Consider the following 7,744-nt stretch of genomic DNA (forward strand, 5'->3'; position numbering starts at 1 on the left):
AGCCTGGCCATTACAGCTAGACCATGTATCCTCCTGCAAATATAAAATTCACAGGACACCAACTCCAGACAAGGTCACCAAAACAGTGATGCAGTGAGACAAAAAGTACAGCACCACCTTCAAATACAGGCGAAAACAGAACCACAAAAATGACTGACATCCCCCTCTCCCCCAGCAACATGAGTGACGAGTCTCTGCACCAATCACAGCCTTTGCCCTCTGCCAGGCCCTCTGATTAAAAATGAAGATACCAATCACCCCATTGCCTCTGCTGTCTGACAGCACCTAACCCAGAGCAAACTCCTGTTGGTAACAAGCTCCCCCTGCTGGCCTTTCTGAGACACGGTGGGCTTCCACAAGGAGGGCCATGGCCTTTGTGCAGCAAGTAACAGGCCCAGCTCTGTTGACGACAGGTATGTTCCTGGTGGTCTTCTGCTGCGGGGCACTGACCAAGATTTAAATGGTACAAAATTTCAGCCCTCTTGATAGACGGAATGAATAACAGAGGAACGCACACATATGTATGTAAATGTACATGTATTTACATCAATACATATAAATATTTGTCTGAAGCATCTTTCCCTCAATTATATAGTATGGGTGACTTACTATTTTGCTTATGAACAAAACTGGCCCTTTGGTCTAACTGGGCTCAAGAAAAATTTGAGAAATTAATGTCATGGGCAAAGGAAGAAATGGAGAAAGGAGAGAGATGAACATTCACAGAAATCTAACCACATGCCAGACTTTATCTCAGTTAATCATCACCACTGTTCTGTGGGGTAAGTGTAACATTATTCCCCCCAGCTGACAGATAGGGTAAATGTTTGGGCCATTATTTGAAGCAGTACTGACTCCAAAGCCCATGCTCCTTCCACCAATCCATGAGCTCCTGTACTCTCCCAGGAAAGAGGGGATGAACAGAGCTGGCTTGCTCTCTGCCCTCCATCCTTGCATGCCTTAGCAACCTGGCCACCTGAATTCATCCTCTCTAGCCCCAACATTCCAGGTAAGGCCTAATAACTGAGTCATGAGTAAAGCATAATCCATCACAGACCAGAAGCCCTTCATGAGTTGTCATTTTCTAAGTGGAGAAACTGAGGGTCCCCGAGGCAAGCCCTCTCTCCTCTCTGGGCCTCCTCCAGCGGTTGCTGGAGCTGGCTCCTCCCAGCTGGCTCCCACCGTTGGCAAGGGTCAACGGTGTACACCTCCAGTGGTGTGTATTTCCTCCCAGTTCAGGGCTCAGTGCTGTCAATTTGGTCCTTGGTATCGGCCACAGTATAAATATTTACACCATAGATATTGGCAAATGCTATAAATCAGGGATTTTTCTGTGTTTGAGTTAAAATTTTCCCCAGAGAGCTAGTTGTTAAAACATTTACCAGCACACCGTGGGCTTCCCTTCTGCTGTAAGGAAATTATAAACATTAGTGGGGTGATGATCAGGACCAGCTCCCATGAGTCCAGGCGAACAGACCCTCACCTGGCGTAGCTGCAATTTTATCGTCGAGGTCCATGTGCTCTGTGCTATGACTGTGTCAGAATCAGGGAGGATCTTGTTGAAGATATTTCCTGGGCCCCACTGAATCAGAATCCCTGGAGGCAGGACCATAGAATCTACATTTTATCAAGTCTCAGATTCTCTTGGTTCCTGAGCATCACTGCTCTGCATCCTCATCACCATAAAATGACTCCAGACAGAGAAGGCCAAGTTTAGGCCCTCACAGAAAATGCTCTGAGTGCTCACTGAGCGTGGGTGAAGACAGGCCTGGCTGTGCTTCTGTCCTCTTTCTCCATCCCTGAGGTGATGGTAGAAAGCGCACTATTCCATCGGCATTGGAATCAGACAGAATTCTACCACGGCACCTCCCAGACAGTTCTAGGTAAGTACTCCCACTAGACATTCCACTGGAATATAGTAACACACAGGAAACGTATGTGAATGTGTCTGCTCAGTCCTGTCTGACTCTTTGAGACCCTATGGACAGGTTCCTCTGTCCATGGAATAATCCCAGCAAGAATACTGGAGTGGGTCACCATTTTGTCTTCCAGAGGATCTTCCCAGCCCCGGGATTGAATCAAACTCAAGTCTCTAAATTTCCTGCATGGCAGGCGGGATTCTTTATGGCTGAGCCAGGGGGAGGCCCAGGAAATGTGTAGTTAACGCTTAATTATCCAAATGATTTGAAGTCAGAACTGGGTTCAAGTCCTGAATCTGACCCACATTAAGTGTGTGACCTAAGACAAGTCCTTTAACTTCTCTGGGGTTCAGTTGCCTCCTCTGTAAAATCAGCACCTACCCTAGAGGTTTATGAGACTCAAATGAGATGACACTGCGAAAGCAGACTCATTTAGACAGTGCTAGAGGCACATTTATTTCCTGAGCTCTCTATCCCTCCTCCCAACCCCTTTGCAGGTGGACCCTCCTCAGCTCTAGAACCATGGACTGTCTCCCTAACCAGGCTGTGGGCGATTCAGAGCAAACCCTGGACTTGCCCATTTCTGTGTGTGCTTCATACATAATAAGTACTTCCTGAAGGTCTGTGATTGAAAATGAATGTATGATCGACAGGTTCAGTTCAGTTCAGTCGCTCAGTCGTGTCCGACTCTTTGTGACCCCATGAACCACAGCACGCCAGGCCTCCCTGTCCATTACCAACTCCTGGAGTCCACCCAAACCCATGTCCATTGAGTTGGTGATGCCATCCAACCATCTTATCCTCTTATCCTCCACCCACCCTTCTCTTGCCCTCAATCTTTCCCAGCATTAGGGTCTTTTCCAATGAGTCAGCTCTTCACATCAGGTGGCCAAAGTATTGGACAGGTAGGCATAGATGAAACCACCTGCACATAAATACACGTAGACATTGGTATGGGATTACTCACAGAGAGGTGGCATGCAGTTGTGAATAGATCACAGGGCCTGAGGTCAGGAGTTTTAAGCGTTAAGAGTGGGAAACTGTATCTACTGTAGCACAGTAAATTACTACAAACTTAGAGGCTGAAAACAACCCATATTATTCCATGGATTCTATGGGTCAGGAACCCATGCCCAGCTTAGCTAGGTCCTCTGCCTAGAGCTCCACAAAATTGTAGTCAAGGTGTTGGCCAGGGCTGGAGTCTTATCTGAGGTTCAACTGGGGAAGGATGTTTCCATGCTCTCTTGGGTTGTTGTCAGAATTCAGTTCTTTGTGGTTCTAGGACTGTCACTTTCTTGCTGGCTGTCAGCTGTCTAAAGTTGCCTGCAGTTCCTTCTGTCATGTGGGCCCCCCAAGATAGGCACCCCCCATTAGGGCAGCTTGCTTCTTCAAAGCCAGTCAGGGAGTAAGAGAGAGACTCCAGGAAGATGGGTGCTATAATTTTGTCGTGTAACTATGTAATCACTTATGAAATAACATGCCTCCACCCATCTGATCATCTTTGATGTATTCTGTTGGTTAGAAGCAAGTCACAAGCCCTGCCCCATAGTCAAGTGGAGAGAGCTACATAAAGCCATGAGTATCAGCAGGGTGGTAGGTGGCCTCAAGGGTCGGTCCACCACAGGACCTGAACTTTGTGAAGGAGTTTCCTTATAAAACTGGCTGACAGGGTCATAGTCGTGCTCTGAAAAATCTTCTAGCCATTTTGCTTAATATATGAGGAAACGAGCCCAGAGAGACCAAGTCACCAGTAAGAATACAGCAGAATCAGACTCGACCCCAAGTCCTCTGGCTCCTAATTTTCACCATACTCTACTTCTGCTTTCCTGCTTACTGTCAGAACTTTGGGGTCAAAAGACCAAAGGTAAGGTGGCTCTGAAGATGTAGCTCACCGAACACTAGAATGTCTTGGAATACGTACAGAATAAATCCAGGTCCTTAGCACAGTACTCAAAAAGACCCTTTGTCTACCTGGAGAGGTTTTTGTCTCACCTCTTGCCACTCCCTCCCCGCTGCCAGAGAACCATCTGCAGCTTCCTGTGGGTCCCTCCCTTCCCTGGCGTATTCTCCATCAGGAATGCCATTCCCTTTCTGTGTCTAGAAAATAGATAAACCAACAAATACAGCTACTTATCCCTTGAGTCCCAGCTCAAATGCCATCTTCTCTGTAAAACCTTCCGTTCTTTTTTTTTTTTGAAGTTTTTTCATTGCCCCCTTGATTCTTACAGGCAGAATTAATCACGTCCTCCATTCTGCTCTCTCAGAATCTTGGACAGCCTTTCATAAAGCTCTTTTTGTATGCTTTATATTAATAGTTGTTTTTGAGTTCTGTTTCTCCTATGACACCAGGACCTTAAGGCAGGGTTGTTAGAAAGATGTGAAACTAATTTGGTTTAAACAGGTCTATCCTGCCAGCTGGCCTTGTCAAGAAACTGCCACAGCCTCTCCTGCTGAGCTGAGACACCTCAAAGGCTAATGAGAGTATTTATTTCAAAGCAGATGTCTCCAAAAGCTCACAGCAAGTCAAGGAAAGGCTAGCTCAGTCCCACCCAATTACATTCTCCTCTGTAGCTCCATCCCCACAATTCCCAAACCCGCCCCCAGCACTTTGCCCCATTCAGTAAATAGTTACTGACTGACCAGAACTGGATAGTCATTCGACAACTGCAACTGATGTATACCCAAGGCTGGGCCTCTACTCAGAGTTTAGGCTACAGCGATGAATAGCACAAGGAAAGGGCATGACAGATCTAAAGCACCTGGGCTTTGGAGTCAGAAAGGCATGATTCAAAGCCGGGCTCCTAGTCGCATGATCTTGAGAAACTGATTTAACTTTTCTGACCCCAGTATCCTCAGTTACACTGGGGATAACGGTGCCTGCTCCATAAACGCTGCTGTGTGGAGTGTGAGAGCTGTATGCAACTGGCATGGTCCCCATGCCTAGAGAACTGCTGTCATGCAGGCAACACTTTCCATACACTAAGATGAAGGCCCTCTGTGACGGATACCAGGTGCTGGGGGAGGAAGCATAGTGAGGGGAGGGGACCTGTTCTACTGACCAGGAAAGGAGGCAGGGGAAACTTCAAACAGGGTGAGCAGGGGTTGGTCTGGAGGATATACTGGTCAGAGGAAATGGCACACACACAAGCGCCTGATCTTCATTTTTGGCTGCTGCCAGATGAGGCTGCGTCAGCGCTCTGAAGTTAACACGGAGATCAAACAATCTCTTCTTTCTGTGACAGATGACTGACGTTTTTATTTCTGTGCCATACTGGTGAATGTGCCTTCTCTCTCAACCAGAAATATGAAATAATCCAATTTGCAGCTAAGTTAATGCCGAGCATTAAAATGCACTGAATTCCAAAGTTCTGATTCCAAGGAGAATGTTAAATGAGTTTCATTCCCACTGCATGTGACACTTTTTTGAATAGATTTTATGGAGTTTGATGCTGTTAAATTGAGACATGTGTATAACCTGTGAGTGATACAGCTGCTATGGGAATCCTTAGAATCTCTTAATATTTTCATAGCCATAATTTTCACGGCCTTAATAACTCAAGACTCCAAGAATCCTAGACTGTTAGTAGTAGAAGACCCCTCAGAGGTTCAACCTCTACATCTTCTTGATGAAGAAGCTGAGGCCAAGACATAGGGAATGAGCTGCCAAGGACCATAGAGCAAAAGCCTTAATTTCTGACACTGGAGCCTAGACCTCTAAGGTTCATATCCAGCGCACTTTCTCTGACTTTCTCTTTCTCTTTCTCCTATGGTTACCTGCTCTTACTGCAGTCAGTTGAGGTTGGGTCTTTTCAATCTGCACACTTCAGTTAATAGATGTTCATTTTAAAGACTCATTTCCAGGGCTTCCCTGGTCTCTCAGCGGTAAAGAATCTGCCTGCCAGTGAAGGAGACACAGGTTTGATCTCTGCTCCGGAGGATCCCACTGCCGAGGAGCAACTAAGCCCACGCACCGCAACCACTGAGCCTGCGCTCAAGAGCCTGGGGGCTGCGGCTACGGAGCCCACATGCCTCAGCTGTGGAAGTCCACGCGGCCTAGAGCTCTGCAACAGAAGCAGCCACCGCAATGAGAAGTCTGTGCACTACAACTAGAGAGTAGACCCGCTCTCCACAGCTAGGGCAAGACTGAACAAAGACCCAGCACCGCCAAAAAAAAAAAAAACACACACACACACGCAAACAAACAACTCATTTCCTTTGGGTCCAGTGTTCTGCTTTCCATACTAAAAGGTTATGTCAAAACTCAGGTTCTGGACCATATCCTTAGTACATCCACTCTGACGGTGACATAATCTTAGAGTAGAAAGGGATTTTAGAGCTTTATCTGGTTCAACTCCCCTTCCACCATATCCAGGGAACATATCTATTTCTCCTGAGGGAATTTGTTCCATTGTTTGACCATGATTTTAAGGTTCATGGAGCAGAATTCTGTTTCTCTGTCTACTCTGTCCTTTAAGAGAAAGAGAAGGCACTGATTGATGTGATCATCCCAATATAAGGGAAAAAAGTTCAAATAATGTGCCCAAGTTCACCCACAATAAGTGGAAAAGTCAAGCCAGTGTGTAACTCTCTGGAATGCGGAGATGCCCCATTTCCCTGCCTTCTCTCTTCCGTGAAGCCCTTTCAGCATGCTACTCTGGAGCTTTCCTTTTAAAATAAAAATCCCCTGCTTAAATGCCTTTGATGGCTCTTCAATACCCACTCAAGGTAAATAGTCCAAACTCTTTAGATTAATATCCAAGGTCCTTGACAATCTGGCCCTGAGAGGACGTCACAGGCTCATTTCTCTCTCCTCTTCCTGCTCATCCCAGCTTCTCCTGGAGGAAACCTGTCTTTGCACACGCTGCACTTGCTGCCTGCATGCCCTTCCCCTCTTTCTCTGCCTGAAGAAATCCTAGTTTGCTTTCACCGTTCATTCCAATGTCACCTCCTTGGTGAATCCTTCCCTTGCCTCTCTGCAGAATCCGTTCTTCTCTCAGCACCTTGAACACCTCTTAAAACAGTCTCTTTTGCATTGTCTCGGTCCTTCGTAGTCTCAGATCCTTGAGGCAGGCATGGCATTTTTTGCAGTCCCAGTTTCTGGCATGTAACTTGTGTTCCATAAATATTTATGGAATAGAAATGAGGTATAACTCTTTTCCAAATGTTACCTGCATGCTAAGTTGCTTCATTTGGTTCCGACCCTTTGTGACCTATGGACAGCAGCTGGTGAGGCTCCTCTGTCCGTGGGATTCTCCAGGCAAGAATACTAGAGTGGGTTGCCATTTCCTTATCCAGGGGATCTTCCTGACCCAGGGATCAAACCTGTGTCTCATGTTTCCAAGTGTTAACCCTTCCATTATTTGAAGACCCATCTACAGCCTTGCCATGTGCCATTCTAGCCCTAGTTCTTTCTTTCCTAGGCTAAATATTTCCAACTCCTTCAACTGTTTCTTATAAAGTCTGATTTCTAGATTCTTATCATCTTCGTTGTTTGCTTCTGAGTGATAATTTGTCAACATCACTCTTCAAAAATATGAACCTCACTGAGAAAACTTAATAGCCCAGATGAAGTCTGACTACAGCATAACATAGTAAGGGGGTCACAACCTCTGATTAAGATGTAACATTTCTTTAACCGTTGCTATTGTACCCAGGTGACGCTAGTGGTAAAGAATCCACCTGCCAATGCAGGAGATGCAAGAGACACAGGTCCGATCCCTCAGTTGGGAAGATCCCCGGGAGAAGGAAATAGCAACCCACTCCAGTACTCTTGCCTGGGAAATCCATGGACAGAGGAGCCTGGTGGGCTGCAGTACCTGGGGTTG

Source organism: Budorcas taxicolor, unplaced genomic scaffold (assembly GCF_023091745.1).
Source record: "Budorcas taxicolor isolate Tak-1 unplaced genomic scaffold, Takin1.1 scaffold507, whole genome shotgun sequence".
Classification (NCBI taxonomy): Eukaryota; Metazoa; Chordata; class Mammalia; order Artiodactyla; family Bovidae; genus Budorcas; species Budorcas taxicolor.